Source organism: Miniopterus schreibersii (assembly GCF_964146895.1).
Source record: "Miniopterus schreibersii genome assembly, chromosome: 1".
NCBI lineage: Eukaryota > Metazoa > Chordata > Mammalia > Chiroptera > Miniopteridae > Miniopterus > Miniopterus schreibersii.
This window is the reverse complement of record NC_138101.1, coordinates 169,252,631-169,274,922: the sequence shown is the minus strand read 5'-3', so window position 1 is coordinate 169,274,922 and position 22,292 is coordinate 169,252,631. Positions and strand designations below refer to the sequence as shown.

The 22,292-nt window shown below is 38.0% G+C and overlaps 1 protein-coding gene across 2 annotated transcripts in view; it reads right to left on the bottom strand.

The window, feature by feature from the left end:
• The window catches only part of PELI2 (pellino E3 ubiquitin protein ligase family member 2), a gene marked incomplete at its 3' end in the record, with an annotated part of 154,613 nt that overhangs the window by 81,721 nt on the left and 50,600 nt on the right, over positions 1 to 22,292 (bottom strand). The window lies entirely within an intron of this gene.

The following is a 22,292-nucleotide window of genomic DNA, read 5'->3' as shown; positions in this document are numbered from 1 at the left end:
ATCAATCTTCCATTTTACTGGATCATCTCCATCAGCATATAAACATGCCCTCCTATCATCTATCTTAAAAAGTAAAAAAGAAATACCTCTCTTGACCCCGAAGCCCTCAACTACCCCTCCCCTAGTTTTACTGTTCCCCATCACTGCACATCTTGGCCAAAGAGTTCCCAAGGTGGGCTCTTCACTTTCTCATCTCCAGTTCACTCCTTAGCCCACTCCATTCTCGACTTTGTTCCCGCTACTCTATCAACTTTGCTTTAGCAAATGTGACCACTCATTTGTAAGCTGTCAAATCTAACAGTTGCTTCTTTTTAACATTCATCTTACTGGACCATTCAGTAGTGTCTGATGTTGTCAGCTACCCCCTTCTGCTCTAGCAACACTCCTCTCTTGTCTTCCAGGGTGCCACGCCCTCTTGGTTCTCCCTCCTAGTTTTCTGCTCACTCCTTGTTAGTCTTTTTCTAAACATTGGGTTCTCCAGTACTCAGCCTTAAATCTGCTGCCCTTCTCTCTACACTGTTGAGTTCCAGAATCATATCTCCAATTTGTGCCCTCAACCCTTCAACTCAGATCTCATTGGCACCTCAAACTAAACAGGTCCTACACCAAACCCTTGAATTTCTCCTTAAATTGGCTATTCTCTGTTACCTTCCCCTCAGTAAATGGCAGCACCATCCACTCAATTACAATTTATTCCTCTTAGTGAGTCCTGTTGTTTCTTCCTCAAAAATATGCTCACTTCTCTGATTTCCACTGCCACCACCTCTGCTGTATTCGTCAGGGTTCTCCAGAGAAACAGAACTAATGTGTGTGCATATATAGAAATACTTTTTTCCCCTTCTTTTTAGGAATTGGCTCATGTGATTGTGGAGGCTGGCAAGTCGAAAATCTGCAGGGTGGCCCAGCAAGCTGGAGACTAGGGGAGAGCTGAAGTTGCAATTCAAGTTTGACTACCATCTGCTGAATTCCCTCTTTCTCAGGGGAGATCAGTTCCTTCTATTCATGCCTTCAACTGATTCGATGAAACCCACCAGCATTATGGAGGGCAATCTGCTTTACTCAGAATCCACTGATTAAAATGTTAATTTCATTCAAGAAATACCCACAAAGAAACATCCAGAATAATGTTTGACCACATATCTGGGCTACACAGCTTGGGCAAACTGACACATAAAATTAACCATTTCACTTGTCTAAGCTACCTCATCTTTGGTCAAACCTATTGTAGTAGCAGCCAAACTAGTCTCTCTGCTCCCATCCATACCCTCCATATCAACAGCACAAAATTCTCTTCAGTCATAAAACTCTTGCTACCCACCACCCTGAACAGCTTCCTACTGCACTTATATGAAAACCAAGGCTTCTTACCAAGACCTGAACGGATCCGTTACGTCCAGGCAATCATCTCATCCCAAATCCAATTCTCTGCTAACCAACCTTCCCATCCAAGTACTAACCCCGCTTAGCTTCCAAGGTTGGACGAGATCAGGCTCGCTGGTATGGCCGTAGACACTGCTAACCAACTCTGACGTATGCTACAGTTGCATTTTTTCCCCCTCTCTCTTTGCAAGACTAAATTCTATATATCCCTTCACAACTCAGCATAATTTAAGCTTGTGTCCCTGGCCTGCAAGGTATTCCTCATCACTGTTTGTTTCATAAGCACATATAAAAATTAAATGTTTATTTGTTTGGCTACTTATTTATTGCCTGACTCTGCCACTATAATCCCCATTAGTGCATGGACCATGTCTGTTTTACTCATCCCAGTTCAGAGCCCAGGACCTTATAGATAGGAGATGCTTAATCAATATTAATTTTAAAACAACAAAAATTAAATGGAAGAAATATCTAAATATAAAAAATAAAGGTATTTTTAAAAATAGGAGGAGATATGAATTTTCAGATAATAAGTACTTCTTAAGGAAAACAGGAAATTTATAAATCATAAATAAAAAGTTCCAGATATAATTACATCAAGGTTAAAAACAAAAACAAAAAAACAGCAATTATGGGATTAGACACCATGAACAAAGTTAAAATGCAAAGAAAATATATGCAACATGTACAGTAAAGAGGTTTAAAAAATTTTTTAAGTTAAGCAATATAATTCAAAAATAGGCAAAGATAAACAATATAATTCAAAAACATTTAATAAATGCCAATAAACAGAAATTCCAATCTTAACCCATCACATTGACAAAAATTAAATGTTTTTAAATAAAAATTAAAAATATTTTTAAAAGATTGAAAATAATGATTTAAAAATGGTTCACGTGGGCAGTAGTGTAATTACAGTGCAGTAGGCCAGACAGTTTCAACAAGAGAAAGGAAAGTAGGAAAGCAAAGGGTTGAAGGTTTTTTCCTTACAGCCACATCTGCAATGAATCTAGTTTGTTTGAAGTACAGGATTACACATTTTCCAAAGGAAAGATTACCAACCCAGAGACAGTGACAATTACAGTCTCTTCACCAGATAGCAAGTTATCAAGGACTAAAATTTTTCTGAGGCTCAAATTTCTCAGTAAACGAAGACTCAGAAGTACCTTCTTCAGGAATGAATGCCAAACACATTAGTTTCAGGATTCACAATTTGTATCCCTCCCAAAAAAGTGCTTTGGAAGAAACAGTTATTTAAAGAAAGAAAATTACTCCTAAGGAATCTGTTGCTTCTCTCTAGCTTTAAATTTTACTTTGTATTAATTCTATTTAGAGAATATAACCTCTACAATCCTGGAAATCATACTTAAAAACCACAGTTAATATAATAAGTATTTCTGTATTCTATTTTACTCATCTATTAAGATGAGTAAATACCTAATTCTACCATAGCCCATCTCCCACTCCCCCTGCTGGGTAATCATAAATTGACATTTTGAAGTCACATAGAAACTATATTCCACCAACTGAGAATTTATTTGTAGACATGATCCTCTCCTGTCAGGATCACCACTAACAATCTGCCTAACAACGCAGGCAAAGTACAGCTCATGTTGGTCCTCAGCCTCCAATAATGGTGTGCAAACCTGCCAGCTGGACAGACTAGGCTTTCTGACATGTGATTCACATCACACACACACACACCCCCCAGCTTTATAGAGATATGATTGACATAAATTAGTATAAGTTTAAGGTGTACAACATGTTGGCTTGATAAACTTACGTATTACAAAATAATTTTACCACCCATTAGCTAACACCTTCATCATGTCACATAATTGCCATTTCTTTTTTGTGGTGAGAACATTTAAGATCTACTCTCTTAACAACTTTCTATAATCACCATGCTATACGCTAGGATCCCCAGAACTTATAACTGAAAGTTTGTACTCTTTGACCAACATCTCTCTATTTCCCCTACTCTCCATCCCTGGGTAATGACCATTCTAGTCTGTTTCTATGAGTTTGTCTTCTTTAGATTCCATATAGAAATAATATATAGTATTTGTCTTTATCTGACTTATTTCACCTAGCATAATGCACTCCTGGTCCATCTATGTTTTTGCAAATGCAGGATATCCTTTTTCCTCATGGCTGAATGACATTCCATTATATATACATACAGGCCCCATCTTTATCCACTCATCTACTGACAGGCACTTGGGTTGTTTCCATATCTTGGCTATTGTAAATAATGCTGCAATGAACACAGGAGTGCATGCATCTCTTAGAGATCCTTTGCATATATACCCAAGAGTGGGATTGCTGGGTCATATGGTAGTTTTATTTGAAAATTTTAAAGAAAACTCCATACTGTTTTCCATAGTGGCTGCACCAATTTATAATCCCACCAACAGTGCACAAGGATTCTGTTCTCCATATTCTTGCCTTTTTATCTTTTTGATGATAGCCATTTTAACAGGTGTGAGGTGATAATCTCATTGTGGTTTTATTTGTATTTCTCTGATGATTTGTGATGTTGATCACCTTTTCATGTATCTGTTGGCCATTTGGATGTATTGTTTGGAAAAATGTTTATTAGTTCTTCTGCCCATTTTTTAATCAGATTGGTTTGTTGTTGCTTTTGCTGTTGCATTATATAAGTTCCTTATACATTTGAGATATAAACCCTTTATAAGATATGTGATTTGAAAATATTTTCTCCCATTTCACAGGCTGACTCTTCATTTTGTTGATAGTTTCCTTTGCTGTGCAGATGATTTTTAATTTGATGTAGTCCCACTTATTGTCTGCGTTTTTGGTGTCAAATCCAAGAAATCATTGCCAAGACCCATATCAAGGAGCTTACTCAACCCCTATATTAAATATTGGATATTTAATAAATGCCAGGAAATGAACAGAAATTCCAATCTTATGATTTGGGGTCTTAAATTAAACAATTTAATTCATTTTGAGTTGATTTTTGTGTATGGTGTACAACAGGAAACCAGTTTCATTCCATTGCATGTGGCTATCCAGTTTTCCTAACAATATTTATTGAAGAGACTATACTTTCCCAAGTATTCTTGGCTTTTTTTGTAGTAAATTAATTGCTGACCAGCTATTTTGAACCAGAACTCACCCATGAGGCCAGCTACTTTTCCATCATGACCGGTCAGCAAGGTGTTAAAAATTACTTAAATTAATGTACATGCAGACACAAGTTATCGAGTAACCAATCAGTAACATTTGTACACAGAAATATGTGTGTACTCATGACCAGTCAGCAAGGTGTTAATTAGTCACATATGCACAGGTTTATTTCTGACCTGGGCTTTCTTTCCGCTTAACTGATCTATGTGTCTGTTTTTACATCAATACCATTTGTTTTGATTACTGTAGCTTTGTAATATAGTTTGAAATCAGGATGTGTAATGCCTCCAGCTTTCTTCTTTCTCAAAATTGCTTTGGCTATTTAAAGTCTTTTGTGGTTCCATATGAATTTTAGGATTGTTTTTTCTATTTCTGTAAAAAATGTCTTTAGAATTTTGATAGGGATTACACTAAATCTGGAGGTTGCTTTTGGGTCTGATTCACATTTAAACAACCAAAATTATCCCTGTGGAACCTCTCCAAAATCTAAGAAATGGTGGGCTATAAACTAAAACAGCAAAGATGGGGAAGTTTCTTCTGATGAGTGGTCTGTAGTATTTTAAGGTAGAAGGTGGTGGCATTTAGAGGAAAGGTATACCCACATGTTTCATGAGTGCCAGTTTTCATAAATGAAAATATCTCCACTGCCACTAAAGCCTTTAACTAAACTGCCAAAAGGTCTTTCACACTGTAATTCTGTTTTATGGCCATTAAAACACCCAAGTAGCTGCATAACTGCTTTAGTGAACAGATGCTACTGAAACCTGCTTCAGCTTCAAACCAGCTGTGAGGTGAGAATGGATGATGCTACGGGGCGTCAAAGACAAAAAAGAGAAGTGGTGCCCTCAGCAGAGTGCTGCACATGGGAAGGTGAAACACAGCTGCATCTCCATGTTTGTCTCTCGACACCCATGTCCCTAACTAGAGAATGAGAGAATGGTGAAAGGGTAAGAAGCAAACACAAAGACACAACATTACAAGTGAACAGTGAGAAGACTGAGCCCCAAGAGATTAGAAACATGCTTATTTTCTAGGTGCAGGGTCCCCTTTACAGGGATTGTTACAAAGAATATAAAAAAGGAATTATGTTCATTTTCTAGCCTTATTTACCTCTGGCTTGCACACATCCTTCCACCTATATGGATGCCCAAAACCAGTTTTATTAAAACTTGTCAAGGAAAGACATTAATGAGCATCCAGTTTACAGCTTTAGATTTAATTCTCATCAATGGGAAGTAAACTCTACTGCACTCATTAGGACCATCACCCCATATAGTGAGTGCAGGGATATCTGAATTTAGCTGGCCCATGAATTCTAATAACAGAGCCAACAGTAAGTCCTTATTTTCACATATGTGGAGGACAAGATCTTGAGCATACTAATCCCCTACAATTCCCCACTGGGTGAATTTTGAATGCCAGGAATTTTGTCTTTGGCATTCCCATGGCTAGTGGAGAAAGGGAGGCTGGAAAGGTATAGGGGCTACTCTGTGAAAAATTTCATGTGCCAGTGTCTGGACTTGGGGCCATATCTTTGACATAATGAAGAATGACTCAAGCTTTCAACTGGGTGAGTTGATGTCACTGAGCAGAAACGGCAGTATAAAGGAGAGAGAGCTTCACATTACTCTAAAAGCATATTTAACACTTGAGTTACCTCTAAAAGGCATGAATAGACTGTGGCCTTAACTGTTATGGAAAAACTATGGGCAGGTTCATCCATCTGTCCATTCAAGAACCATTGCCAATGTCTGCACTAGGGATTGGCAATGGAGTTGGGGAGGAGGGGACATTGGATCAGTGCAAATGTAGATTCCACAGAATCTGGGGACTATCTGGAGGTGAGGGATACATTCAGGGGAAGAAAAAGTTAAGCATAATGACAAGGTTCTTACTTAGACTACAAGGCAGGTGGTATTGGGACTATAAGGAAAGACAGGAAATACAGAAGAGAGCCAGATGGAGAGAAGCAGGTGTTGAGACAGATACAGAGATACTACTCGGACAGGGAGAGAGGCAGGGATACACTGGAAAACGCTACCACTACAGAGGGAATGCTCATGGTCAGTAAGGCAATAAAAACACCTCATACTCAGCTGTGTTTTTATAAAAGTGCTTTTTACAGCATAAGAGTCCACAGATTTCAGAAACAGTGACTACTCGAAAAAAAGCAAGGTGACAAAGGCTTTCATCAACTTCTCAAACCAAATAAGAATCCAACAAGAATTAAGAAACTTTGGCTCAAGCTAGCCAAGCAATCCCAGAGAGGTCTTATAACTCTAGGCCTCGGTTTTGTTTTGTTTTAAATAATTTTATTTTTCAATTGTAAAAAAGGTAAAAAAATATGAATAAAATGGCAATAAATACATATCCTATCAACAATTGAATCTAAAAATCAAAATAAATAAGCAGAACAGAAACAGACTCATAGACACAGAGAGCACTTTGATGGTTGCCAGAGGGAAGGGAGTTTGGGGGTGGGCGGAAGAGGGGAAGAGATCACGAAGTACAAATGGGCAGTTACGGAAGAGCCACAGGGATGTACAGTAGGCCTCAGTTTTAACGCTGGGAAAAGTAACCAGGTAGAATTAGAATCTTCCTAATGTAACACAGAAAAATGGGGGCAAATTATACACTCCTTCATTTTGACAAAAACAGAAGCTGACTTACCTTTTAAAAGCTCATTTTAACTTAAAATATACTTCTAAACTGAAGATTCTTATTCTTTATCAAAAGTGTGTTTTAAAAGTCAGAAACTCAAAACAACATTCGAAGAATACCTCACTAACCTATCTGGAATGAACTCTTACGTATTTTTAACCTATAAACCAAGTATAATTCAACTGCTTGTATCACCACAGGAAATATTTTGCTGATTTACATTATTTCGGTCTGTCTGGGTATGTATGATTACAGGTTTGTTTGCAAATCCTTCCCTCTTCCTTTTCCATTCTAGAAATTTTAGAGGTTTTTTTTTCTTTCAAAAATACCTTTGTTGCTCCTTCTCCTTCTCCCCCACCCACGCTCCTGCCCCTCTCCCCGAACACTGCTTTTTTTATTGTATGAAATTAGTAACGACTGCCAAAATCAAGGCTTTGGCAGAATGAATCCATCCTTATCAGGTTAGATAATGGGTTAAATTCAACGAGGAGGGAGCTTCAACTGACTAGGGTAACAGCGAAAATCAGCCTTCCTTCCAGCCCACACCCCCATGCTGAAGCCTCTCACCACCCTCCATCCCGGGTTGGGGACAGGAGATCTTAAGTGTGTCTCCAACCCTGGGAAGAGAGGGGCTCCAAGAACTGAGACCAGAGCTGAGACCAGCTCTTCTTAATCCAGGCCAAAGCCAGATCAACCCCATACTGAAAGTCAGTTTCTAATGCACCCCCTCTATCTCCACGAAGCCCCATTTTGAACAATGGTTCCTGCCAAACAAGGAGGAGAGGGAACTGTCAGAGTCTGATACCAATTCGCTTTGCCGCACTGCCTGCCAGAGCACGAAGCAATGCAGCTTTTAAAAATAAAGACTAATCTGCTGAAAAACTTTCTCAATTATGATTTCCCCTCAGGTCTCTGTTCTGTGACACAGCAAAAAAATAAGGAGCAATGGCAGGAAGGAGGGGAAGGAAAGATGGAACAGGATACCCAATATTCTCATAATCAGTAATAATCATGGTTAACACTGAGCATTTACAATGTGCTAGGCTCCATTCTAAAAGCTAAGAACTTTACATATATCAACTCCTTTATCCCAACTTAGGAGCTGAGTAATATTATTTTCGGTCACTTGAGAGATGAGAAAACTGAGGGGCAGAGTAGTTATCACCGGCCAAAGAAGTGCTGGGATTTCACCACAGGAAGCTCACTCTAGAGCCTGCACTCTGAACCACACATTCCACACCGACTGGAATTAGAGTCTAAATCAGTGGGCTGATTGACTAGGCTGATTCTACCCTCCAAGGTGTGACACTCAGCCAATGTCTGCAGACATTTTTGGTTGTCACAACTGGGAGCAGGGGATGCTATTGGCACCAAGTGGGTAGAGACCAGGGATGCTGCTAAGCATCCCACAGTGCACAGCACTGCCCCATAACAAAGAGTGATCCAGCCAAACAGTTTTGCTGAGGCTGAGAAACACTGGCCTTCTCCATAATCTCTTTCTCCTTTACCACTGTTAACCTGACAGTTTAGGGAGTAAAGAAGAGCAAGAAACATACAACACTAGAAATACATCAGTGTAATAAAAGACTAAGTGGAAGCAAATTCAGTAAATCAGTGCTACATTTTTTTATCTTCACCCGAGGATATGTTTGATTTTAGAGAGAGGAGAAGGGAAAGAGAGAGAGAAAAAAACATCAATGTGAGAGAAACATCGATCAGTTGCCTCCCAAATGCACCCCAACCAGGGATCAAACCCACAACCTAGGTATGTGCCCTGACTAGGAATTAAACCTGCAACCTTTCTGGTGTACAGAATGACACCAACTGAGCCACCTGGCCAGGGCTTGGTGCTAATTTTTTTATTCAATTTTTCAAAAACAAACAAAAATAACTTCCCTTTAAATAGAAATAAAAGTGTTATATTCTAAAACAAAACAAAATTTTTTATAAAGGAGTCAAAACTTCTTTAAAAAGCAAACTGATTTTGTATCACAATTCAAGTAGAAAACTTTTCAAAAATCACAGTTGGGGTTGCCAGATTTTGAAGACCATCAAGAGGTGGTGGCTCTACTGGAGGAATTCATGTTGTCTCAGTCTTACCTCTGAAGGGTGGCAAGGACAGAGAGCAGCTCCTCATGGGTTCTAGCAACACCCTTTATGCGAGAGCCCTTCTACCGCTGGTTGCAGACAATCAGATCTTAGCATCTGATGATTTCTCCTGCCTTCTCCTTTATGGCATGCGCACCAAGTCAACATTTCCATGTTGAGTTACAGGCTTTGCTGCTGGAAACCCACTACCCAATCCCAACCTCCCACCCAACTCCCTTATCCCCTGACCCCCACACTCCCTATGACTCATTGCTACCAACCAGCCAGCCACCCTTCATTTTCCCACCTGAGGATTCCATTAAGGTGTCAGGTAAAGATTAATTTTCACACACACAAAAAACCCCACACACAGTTCAACCAATTCAACTATCTGGAATGCTATAAATACATATTTTCTGAGAAACGCTTTCATTTGTCTCTGAGCATAAGTTATTAATCTCCTTTGCACTTTCAGGAAATCATGTAAATTGACTGGGAAGTAACAGATTCTAAAATCATAGACCGTTGTTCACTCCATCAGTCACTGAACATTCCCCTCCAGGCACCTGCCGGTAAAGGCAGGGCCTACTCTCCAGAAGCTTGCAGACAACTGGGAACATAGACTCACAGGGACAGGTCTAATGCAAGCCAGGACACTGGGACACAGATTTCACAGGCAGGGGCATCTGAGAAGTCACTCACCTTACAGAATAAAGTTTTAAGGATGCTATTTTTTTGGAGAGCAATTAAGTAAGGGTTTAAATATTAAGCATGTGCTTACATTTTTAAATACTGAAATCTAACTACACAGTCAGTGAGAATGAGCATCTTCAGCACTTAAAAAAGGGAATCATTCTAAAGTCTTCTCAATTCCCTGATTATATTTACAGTGAGCAAAAATTGTTATCCTGGAGGGATACAGAGTGACTCTCAAAAGACCATATGATTCCATCACATCCTTACAATTCCCTTGTGAGGTAACCTAGAGAATTGTTACTAATTCCCAAGAACCCATCCTCGCCAGGAGGCGTTCGGTGTGTGTACTATCCATTCTGTCTAAACCTCACAGCTGAAAGGGGCTGTTACACACAGAGGGGCTCTGTGGCTTGTCCTGGTCACACGGTTAGCAGAGGAAAGAGCCAAGACTCACTCCAGTTAGGTTTATTTGACATCAGAGTCTATGTTCTGTATGCCTCCTACATCAGGGTGCCTCCCTATTTCACAAATGTGAAAACTGAGAAAAATGTGGCAGCAGGCCCCTCGCTTTACACGTATACGTTTTTCAGGAGAGGAAAACAACACACATAAAATTCAAAGTTCAGTATAAAATTAGAGTTTTTCACCAAAATATTCAATTCTATAATTACTGTCTTAACAGGCAAATCAGTTTCCTAAGTGAGGTTACATTTTTAACTTGTGCAACAAGTAGTTAGATTTTAAAGTGCTGTAAGCTATAAACATGAATGCTGGTAGCTGTTACTTCTGTTTGACTTCATATCCTAAAGTAAAACAGCTAATTTTTAAAAATACCTTTACTAATTTACAAAAACTTAACTGAGGTTTTAGTGTGATTAAAACTATAAAGCATACTAAACAACAAGATACATTCACACAGCAGTGAACAACCTACACCGTAGGTTCAATTTTCATAAAGTACAAAAACTAACCTACAGTACTGAGTCATGATGACAGTTAACTAACTAGTTACTGTGGGTGGGGAGGGGTGTGTGGGGCGGGGAGCAAGGGGGTCCTTAGGGTAGTGGTAATGCTGTTTCTTGATCTGGCTACTGCTTAAAAGTGTGTAAACTATGAAAATTCATCAAACTCTACATGTATGATTTTTATACTTTAAAGAAAGTCTTCTTAAAATAAGAAGTGCTAGGTAAGATCTGTTTACCAGAATTCTCTTTCTTTTGCATTTTCGGGGAACCAAACTTAACAATATTACTTCTACCTAAATTATAAAATATAAATATCAATGATATTTAGAAGTTTAAAAATATGGTTTTCTTGGATTTATGATGCTAGATTACAGAGAAAAATAATAAAAGTAATTTCTTTTAATGTTAGGGGAAAATTACTGATCTTGATATTAACAATTTGAAGCAGGCCCTATGGAAAAGACTAAAAAGATTTTATCTAACTATTCATGAGAAACAAAGCTCTACATTAGAAAAGACAGGACTACTCCTTTGTTCAAGAAGCAAGGACTAAAAATAATGTTGGCAGTCTACAGAATGTATGAAAAATCAAAACCAACTTAGGCCAGAAGCATTTTCACATAAGAATGCTTTCTCAAAATGTTCTAATTCATAAGTACATTATCCAGAGATGAAATACACTGATTTGCAAAGTTAGTGTGTTCACTAATTCAGAAACTATTCATTATCCAATCTCCAATGCTGTGATCCTAAAGAAAATGATAAATTAAATTGTAATGTTTATAAAGAAAACCTGTACTCAAATCATGAAGCTGCAGTTTTAATTTTTAATCTATTAGTGTATTTTATTTTATTCTTTAAATATATCTTTATTGATTTCAGAGAGAGGAAGGGAGAGGGAGAGAGAGAGATAGAAACATCAATGATGAGAGAGTCATTGATCGAGCCCACAACCCAGGCATGTGCCCTGACCGAGAATCGAACCATGATCTCCTGGATCCTAGGTCGATGCTCAACCACTGAGCCACACCAGGTCGGGCTAGTGCATTTTAAATAAATGTTTTTATATAATCAAACTGCCAATAATTAAGTGTGGATGCTGGGTTTTATCATATCTTGGACCTATTTACAGTTATTTATAACACATAATTAATACTTTTCAGAGAAACCAATCACTAACAATATTAGAAAACATTAATTAATCACTACCAAGTCCTAGTCTTATGATATGTTCCAAGTGTTTCCCTTCATGAGTCACTACCTGGAGGCAGAGAGTACTATTTGCAAGTATTTGATGCCTCTCCCTACAAAAGGATTATACATCCCCAACTCTGAATTCAGTTCACTACGAGACTCACTTTAGCCAGTGAAAAGCAAACATGGCACTTTCAGGTAGACGCTTTAAGAGCTATATCCTCTCTCTCACCACTTCCATGATCTTGGAAGTTTAAGTCAAGATGCCCCCTCCATCACCCTGAGTCCCTGAATTTCCACAATGAACCTAGTGCCCAAGCTGATCCACAATGGACATGAAATGTGAGTAATAAATATGCTGTGTTGTAAGCCCATTGAGACCTGGCGGTTGTTACTGCAGGATAACCTGGCCTATTCTGACTGACACAACTCTGTTTTCTAAAAATGAAAAGTGAGCCATGGAAAAGTATTTTGCCGATGAGTCGATAGCTAGTAAACATGGGAAATTAAGAATTCAGAAAGCCTGAACTCCAAAGCCCACACTTTCATTCAATTCTCATTTTCATAATTTACAAAACTTAACTACTACTTCTTAAAACTGTTAATAACAAATATGTGATTCCTGAGATCAGATGGAAAAAAATATCAGAGATGCACACAAGTTTTTGATAAAGCTGGTTATCACGATGGTATTTATAATAGAGAAAATTCAGAAACAATAGGAAAAGTGTGATTTTAATTTACAAAATATGCCCAAGTTACAAACTGACCTGTGCATGTGCCTGTGGGTTTGCAGAATACCAATGTGTAAGTTACTGGCCCATTTGAACAACCAGCTGTTTTAGCACATGCCCAAGGCAAGGCACACTATTTGGTTACACATTTGAGAAACTGTGCTGGGCAATGGGAATACAGACAGGAAAGATAGTCTCTGCCTTCAAAAAATTTGCCACCCAGCATGACGATACAGTAGGACAACTAACACAGTGTCAGAGCACTTGGGGGGATATACACATGTTTTTTTCAAGTTTAGTGGATTTCTCACTGAGGCTGGGCAAAAGAACAGTGTCAGGGGAGATTCTAGAAGGAAATGACAACTGGGTTGTGTTTTAAAGAATAGTGGGAGTATAGGTGGTGTAGGAGTCTGGAGCACTTTGTAAGAAATGAGAGCGTCAAAGGTGTGGAGGGAAGGGAAAACATGGCCACGGGGGAGTTTCACTTGAATGGCCAGGCTGGAACCTGGGAAAAGAGGGCCAGTCCTGCAGAGCTGACCTGGCAGCGGAATGAGGGTGAACAAACAGCAAAGCAAGAATGAGTTATGCACGAGACCTCCTGAGCCAGGCTCCAGCAGGCTCCCATCAACTCTAACTCTCTAAGACAAAACCAAAGGCTCCTGGAGCCCCTCATTCTTGCCTCACCAGTGACAGGGGTGTGATCAATGAAGAGTTTGTAAGTAGGTGTCCCTGCGAATCAGTCAGCAGCAGGACTTCAAAGAGGCTGAAGTACTTTCTCACAAAAGAGAAGGTCAATCGTGCACTTTAATGTGAAAGGTGATGGATGTAACAAAACGGGCCACAGCTAACCCAAGTCAGTCAGTGACACCTCTGTGGCCCTCCCTTGAAGGCTATGACTTCCTTTTAGCTGCACAGAATTTATTTTGATATACCTTTAACTACTTACTGTTGCAACTACCACTGCAAACAAACCCACTACTTCAACTCAAGCCTCCACCATTGTTCCTTTTGTTGAAAAGGCTCTTTCTGAATAGAATCTCATTTAAGACTGGACAGCTTATCCTAACAGGGCTCCTAATCTACAGAGGACCTTCCATCTTTACTAACAACTGTCTTAATTTATTTTATAGTTACAGCACTCCTAGTTTAGAAATAAGTGGATTTTCCAAGTCACACTCCTGGGAGGTGGGAGGATAAGGAGCGGAGCCCAGCTTGGTTCCCATCTTTCTCAGCACTTTCCATCTGCCACCTGCAACATCAGACCAATATGCCTGGGTCCTGGGCAACACACCTGGCTTCGTGACTCCTTATCAGGCTTCTCTGAACTTCTTCATGTCCCTCATTTGTAAAGTGAAGAGTCAGTCTGACTAAGTTTCTTCCAACTTTCATCTTCACTGTTCTTACAAAGGAAAGTTATAGCAGAAGATTCTTTTCCTCCACAAAACAACAACAAGATGGGTGTGTGTTAGTGCCTGAATCAGGGTCATAATTCAAGTAAGTTTGAGTAAAAGAATAATTATAAGTATAAATATAATTATTCTTCCACACTGATATGTTAAAAGCAAATCTTTAATAAAATTGTGCTTTAAGGACACACAAATTAAATATGATTTTTCCAACTAATATATGCATCAAGTCAATAATATAATTACTATATATCAGTAATACAGAAAAGGACAATGATAAGTTACTGAGTGCTAGAGTCAAGCTTTCCTGGTCCAACACTCTGGATCCAAAAGAATTTAAAAAGAAAAGAAACACAGAGCTCTTTCCCAGTCCCCCAATTCCTTCATGGCCTCCCCATTCTTTCCTTTCCACCAATATAAAGTTAAGAGCTACTCAGTAATACAAGGTACTCTGTATTTAATTTCCCTTAAAATAGCATATATAGGGTTTCTCTTGCTGCTATTAACACAAAACCTGGCAGCTACAAAGAACACAGATTTATTATCTCACAGATCTGGTGGTTTCTCTGCCCAAGTCTCTCAAGGCTGAAATCACAGGCTGTGTTCCGTTACAGAGGCTCAAAGGAAGAATCTGTTGCCGGGGACATTCAGGCTGCTGAAGAGTTGAATTCTACGTGATATAGGACTAAGGCCTCTGTTTCCCTAAAGACTGCCTGCCAGAGTTGTGCTCAGCTTCTACAGGATGCCACATTCCTTGGCTCATCGTGCCTTCCTCCATCTTCAGAGCCAGGGACCCCGGGTTGAGTCCTGCTCAGACTCCACACTTTCCCTGCTTCCCTCGCACATCTCTGTGAGACTTCTACCTCCCTCTTCCACTTTCAAAGATTCCTGTGACTAAAGTGGGCTCACCCCAACAACCCAAGAGAAGCTCCCTATTTTATGCCCTTAATGCCATCTGCAAAATCCCTTCAGCTGTGAGGTGACTTAAACACAGGTCCCAGAATTTAAGGGGTGGGCAGCTTCGGGGGTCATTATTCTGCCAACCATACTGTAAATACAGAAAAGACATAAATATCTCTTTTACTATAAAACAATGAACAATTCTTCTGCCACACCACACAGCAGAGCAGAGATTTTTCCTAAATATCAATGAACAGAAATGAAGAAGGCAATGACCTTGTGATTATTCTGAACACACAAAAATCCCATTAGCTGTTAATGCTTGCAACAATGAAACTATCTATGCTAGAAGAAGGGTCAGAGAAAACAAAAATGTTACTGTCGAACTATATTAACTGCAGAAACTAAGAAAAATGTAATATTCTGAATCAACTCTTTCTGGAATTATTCACAGTAGGTACTGTGAATCATACTTCAAATTTTAATTTTAAAAAATACACTAAAGTATCTTACAACCTACCTTAAAGACTCACACAAATCTGAAGGGAAATGGTGATAAATAATTATGCTGCTTTAGTGCATGTCAAACTGCCTAACTTAAGCACAGCAGTAAAAATTTCAGTATTTTATTTAGGAGATTTGAAGGAAAATGTACTTAAACAAGAAAGTAAAAATCTGAGCAAAAAAAAATAAGGGAAAATAACAGCTCCAAATTACTAAATTTACACTATTTGCAATGGTAAAACTGTGAAAAACTTTATAAAAACATAAAAGTAGTGATCACCCAAATTTACAGAAACGTAGTACATAGTTAATAATAACCAATTCTTTTTTGTTTGTTTGTTTTTTTGTTAAACTTCACCAGATGATATTTTTTCAATTGATTTTTTTTTTTTTTTTTTTTTTTTTAGAGAGAGTGTGGGGGGAGGTGAGACAGAGAGAGAGAGAGAGAGAGAGAGAGAAACATTGATGTGAAAGAGGCACATTGAACATCAATTGTCGCCTCACGCATGAGTCCCATCTGGGGCCAGGGATCAAAACTGCAACCAGGTATGTGCCCTTGGCTGGGAATAGAGCCCGCAACCCTCTGGTGTGCAGCCAACGTTCTAACTACTGAACCACACCAGCAAGGGCAATAACCAATTCTTGATGTTAAAACTCAAGCTATGTAAAACCCAAAATGAAATAATTACCTAATCACATATATTTATGAAAATTATTCATGTCAGGAGTGATAATATTTAATACTCAGGTAATGAAAATATTAAGTATATACATAAAATTTTAATATGATCCCACTTATTCTCTAAATAATATGAACTACACACAGTTCATAAATAATATGAACTACACACATGTGATGCAAGTGAGAACATCAATCATTCATCAAATCATGCTAATAATTTCCAAGTCATCTGTTAAGTGTTAAGAATTACTGGTGTAATCCTTTATTTGCTGTTATCTGTCACAAGCTAAGCAATGCCTGAGCTGTTTTTAAATAACAAACCCAAACTCTTCCAATAGCATCCCCTATTTAATTGAAAATAGACAAGACAATGGGTGAATTGAGTCTTGAAATATAGAGACTTTCCCATAACATCATATTATTCAAGGTACACAGCCTATTACCTTCTACTGAACGAATGTCAATTAAATTCTATTTTTTTTCTAGCTCTAATAATATTGAGATTTTTATAATCACTATTTCTATTATCACCTAAAACCATGGAAATCACTTATTGAACTGTCATATTTAATGATCTAGCTTAATTTTACAAAATTTTACTTTCAATCTATGGTGCCTTAAAAACATCAACTGGCTAAATTTCAAGAATCAATACATTAAAAGAAAGTTATTACAAGTTAATTACAGTCTTCAGATTGCCATCAAATAAGTGTATTTTCACATAACTTGTTGGATAATTTAATAATTTTTCTCTTGGAATATTTTGCTTCATTACAAATTTGATTCTCTAATATTCTCTGCTTCTCTATCACAGTTTCCTGTATTTGGTTTTATATGTTCTATCACCTACTAGTTGTCAAGTAAATCTATCTGTTTTAATTATTGAAAAGTTCCTTCTTCTAAAAACAAAGAATTAAGAATGGTTAGAATAGCATGTAATAAAGCCAAATCTCTAAAAAATTTAATTATTCAAAATTCTATCTCACAATTTCTATTAAAGTGAATATTCAAGTCTTCATGTGATTTCTGACCTGAGTTTGCATCAATAATACCACAGGCTGTCCATCCAAAGCCAAACACTTCATTAATTCAATTCTAAGTTCTTAGATATGTTATTTAACTTGATGGCATAGATCTGATATAAGATAAATATAAAAATATTTTTAAAATGTTAAGTAGCTTACTTGATTTTTATCTTTCTATGGTATCATGCAGAGATAACTAAATATAGTAAGACAGCATCAAATGAAAATATTCATAAGTTTTTCTAGAATGTAAGCTGAGCCTTTTTCTAACACTAAACTTGTACCATCTGGATAAAATTCATAAAGTTTTCAGGTAAATATTTCTTACTGAGACAATATTTCTTGATTATGACAATAAAGTTTAATATATCTCAGATGTTGTTCCTTCCAACTCCACAAATTCAACAAAAGCCATCATTTATCTTTAAAGTCTTAAATACTGCATGTTAAGTAACTTATTAAATCATTTATTTGTGAAATGGTGGGAACTTTGTCAACAATGATGGAAATTTCACAGCCTAGATTTACGTTCTCTAAAAAAGTTGTTTTTTATCTCAACAGACATGTTTTACAACAATCAGGACTAGAGCTCTAAACGGCCATGACACATTCACATAAAAACTATTTTTAAAGTCTTAATACATACTTTAAGTTCAGAAAATTATTTAAAATGTAAATAATCTCCTTACTAGTAATTAGTCTGTTCACAGTCTATTTCTTCATGATTCAGTCTTGGTAGCTAGTATGTTTCTAGGAATTTAGCCATTTCCTCTAGGTTGACTCTTTTGTTGGCACATAATTGTTCATCGTAGGCTCTTATGATCCTTTGTATTTTTGTGGTATCAGTTATAACCTTTCCTTCATTTCTAATGTGATGTATTTGAGTCCTTTCTTACTTCCTTGGTGAGTCTCGCTAAAGGTTTGTCTATTTTTGTTTATCTTTTCAAAAAGCCAGCTCTTAGTTTCGTTGATCTTTTCTATTATTTTTTTGTATCTTATTTATTTCTGCTCTTTGTTATGTCCTTCCTTCTACTAACTTTGGGCTTCCTTTTTTCTTCTTTTTTCTCATTCCTTAAAGTATAAAGTTAGGCTGTTTGTATTTATAGTTTTGTTGAAATAAGTTATTCTTCAGTCTAGAAATACAAATTATTTGTTTTAGGTTTATATCCCTGTATATTATCAAAAGGTATTCTGGGCTGCAGTTTATTACTACTATTTCCTTTTTTCTTCATGGACAGATTCAGACTATTCATGTTTATGATATCTAAGGGGATAAAACTTATCCAAATGGGAGCTATGTCATCCATTGCCACCAAGATTCAGGTTGGATAGACAAGACAGATGGTGAGTGCTTCAAAAGTAAACCTGACTACAACCTACAAAATTAGCTTGAACTAAAGAGTTTATACTGAAATGTATGCATTAATTCTGCCACTTCACACAGTTACCACTGCATTATTCACTGACTAATAAGGAAGAGTTTCAGTGTCTTATCGACCAGCAGAGCCATTCCAGTGCAAAGAGCTAAAGAGTAATCCTGGTTGAAGCAATCACGTTAAATAGCCCTAATTTCCCTCTAAACTGTCACTGTACAACCACTGACATTTTCCATCCTGAAATATGCCTGCTGGAACCAAGTGATATTCAAGTTACTTTTTAAAAGGAAAAATAACCCCCCAAAAAAGGAGGTTTCTATACAGCACAATCTAAGAAGGGAAAATCAATCATGTGAAGAGCTTTCCACAGTAATGTTGCCTAATTTAAACCATGTTGCTAACAAAATATTCACCTATCAGGCACCATTCACCACCACCACCACCACCACCATCATCGTACTATTTAGATTACATATGAGCAAAATAGTTGGCCCACATCATTAAAAAGCAAAGGAACAAACATAAATAAACTCTCAGTCATATCATACCATTCCCTTCAATGTTTCCCCCCTCAGGAAAGAATTCCAAATTCTCCAACCAGGCTCACAAGAGCTCCAGAGCTGTCTGCTCTCCTGGCTAGCTAGCTCCTCCTTACAGCTTACAGCTAACAGCTCACAAGCCACTTCCTCAGATTCCTCCCTGTCTACCCAGCCTCAACTCTGCACTCCTTTTCTCACAGCACCTTATTCTTTCCCACCACTGTGATTTTTCACAATGCGCAGTTAAACATGTATTCACATGATTACTTACTGTTTGCCTACTTGCTAGACAATTAGCTCCATGCAGGCACGTTTTGTTGACTATAGTATATCTAATAGCTAGCATGATGCCTGGCCATATCAGAGCTAGCTAGATAAATATTTGGTGAGTAAATGAATGGATGAATAAATTGCTAAATGCCCTATGTCTGTGTAACAGAAATGCCAAAAGTAAAACATGACTTAAGCGTTCTTTATTAAAAACACACACATACATTATACAATAGGAGAAATAACTTTGAGCAAATATGTACACAACTAAAGATTACACAAATAGAGGTTACACAACAGTAGCATACTTGCCACCCTCATCTGATTTAGCTTAGACACTGGCATGCATGGAAGACTAAGAGGTCCCATTTCCCAGCTGCCACTACCAACAGCAAAGGGCTACTCCCTGTTTTGCCCCCAGACTGTGAGGCAGAGGAAATGATATGGCAGAAGGAAGAAACAACATAGTCAAAAGGCCAGTGCTCAAATTCTAATCATGGTAACCACATCCACCCTTCTAGCTCTCACTTTTACAACTGATGACCCTTTCATTACCAATACTGCAGAATCAGAACTTTCAGAGAAGACAAACTCTGATGTGAAATGGGGTGAGCAAGAAAAAGACAAGAAAAACAATCCAGCAGGACTTGGGAAGGGACCAGAGCCACAGACTCACAAAGAACGGGTGCTGAAAGAGAATCTGAGGTGAAGTCAACAACATAAATGGACAAGCGAAGTGGGCTAACAACTGGGGCAAATAAGGATAGGCGAAAGGGACAGATGTATTGATGGGGTAAGAAAGTAAATGTAAACACAAGTAGAATGAACTGGAAAAGTGGAATGGAAGTGGCAGCCACTGAAATTGAGCTAAAGCACTATATGAACCATGGATGCTAATGTATGTTTAACAAGGGGTTGGGGAGAAAACAGATTGGCCTGTGTAGGTACAAAATCACTGAAATATGCAGAAGAGTGAACTGCAGGTCAGTGAGGTCAGGAGTAGGGTTAGGGCAACTTAAGTTAATAATGTAGGGTTAAAAAGAGGAGACCGAAATGGAAAAAGAATACAATCATGTCTAGTTCCATGAACGGGAAGAGATGAAAAAACCAGTAAAAACAATGTATCACTAAAAACCAGGATTCAGTTAAAGTGAGGCAGTAGGAAGAGCATCTGAAAAAAAAGTTAAATATATGAGAGATTGTATCAAAGGGGCCAAAGGAGAAGGTGACAGCTGGAGTAGCAGGGCAAAACTGATCAGGGATGGGAGCTGGAGAGGAAACAGGAGTGAGTGATTTGTGACTAAGGTGCTAGGCTGCAATACTAGGTGTAAGGCCCTCAACCTACAGGCACCAAGATGAACAGGATGCGTGAAGGAAGTACAATATGGGGTGTTTGATCAGTTCCTCAAGAAATATGTCTGGTCTACTCATCTCCCTTGGTCATGGCTGACTGACCTAGACTGGGCCTATCAGATTCTCATTCCTGAAAATTTAAAGCCTTTAAAAGAGATACAAGGTAGTTGGAGCCAAGTCATTTTATAACGCCCTGGAAAGAATACCCATGTTAACTCCTGTTGATACTCTGCTTCTCATAAAACCTAGTTACGCAGCTTTTCCCCCCAATTCTGAGAGCTGTTCTCACCTTATCCTTTAATAATTTCTCCCTTTTTGCTTCCTTTTTTTAAAGCCAGAATCATTTATGTTCCTTATCACCAAAGTATCTGACCTGATTCAACGTGGCTCCTGCCTATAGCCAACTCTTTCATTTTGTAAATGAGGCAACTGAGGCCCTGAGAATATATTTTCCCCAGGTTATAAGATGAGAGGGTCAAGGCCAAAACCCAATTTGCCTTACTACTAGACTGCAGGTGATAGTTTTAAACACAGATTTAGAAAGACAAATACCAAAAGATTTATAATCTTAAAAACTTCAGGTAAAATGTAGGCGTAGGTATAAAACACAACAGGCTAAAACTGGAGCAGATGGAGACGGAAAATGAGTAAGAAAGAGCCACCGACCTTCCAATCGAACCTAATTTTCATGTTTATCATAACACGGAGCCTGAGCAGTCAGATTTCTATAAAATTTTTAAAAAATATCTAAAGCCATTGTATTAATACAAAATCTGAGATTAAAAAAAAAAGTAAATGTGCCCGGCCGGGCATGGCTCAGCAGTTGAGCGTCGACCTAGGATCCAGGCGATCGGGGTTCGATTCCCGGTCAGGGCACACGCCCAGGTTGTGGGCTCGATCAATGACTCTCTCATCATTGATGTTTCTCTCTCTCCTTTCCTCTCTCTGAAATCAATAAAGGTATATTTAAAAAAAAAAAAAAAAAGTAAATGTAATAAAAATGTACAGAGCCAGAGGAAGGAAAGATAAATGTCAACACACAGACAAAATTATAAGGACCACATGTATAATATTAGAATTTTTCTGGCACTCATCCCATGCTCAAAAACATTCCTCTTGGTGTCCTGTCCTTCTTTACCAAATATTTTTGGACTATAAAATGTTTCTAATATTTCCTTGACTTTCTCAGATCCTGTTGCTATCTCACCTCCTCCATTTCTCAGAATCTTTCTAAACCCGATTTCCTTTGTTTTCCCTATAAAGTGTCCTTCCCTTTCAAAAACTTCTACTTTATTCCCCTTCTCTAGCCAAAAACTTTGCCACTAAATATTCATCTTTCCTTTCCTGTTTCCTTGGTACTTGATAC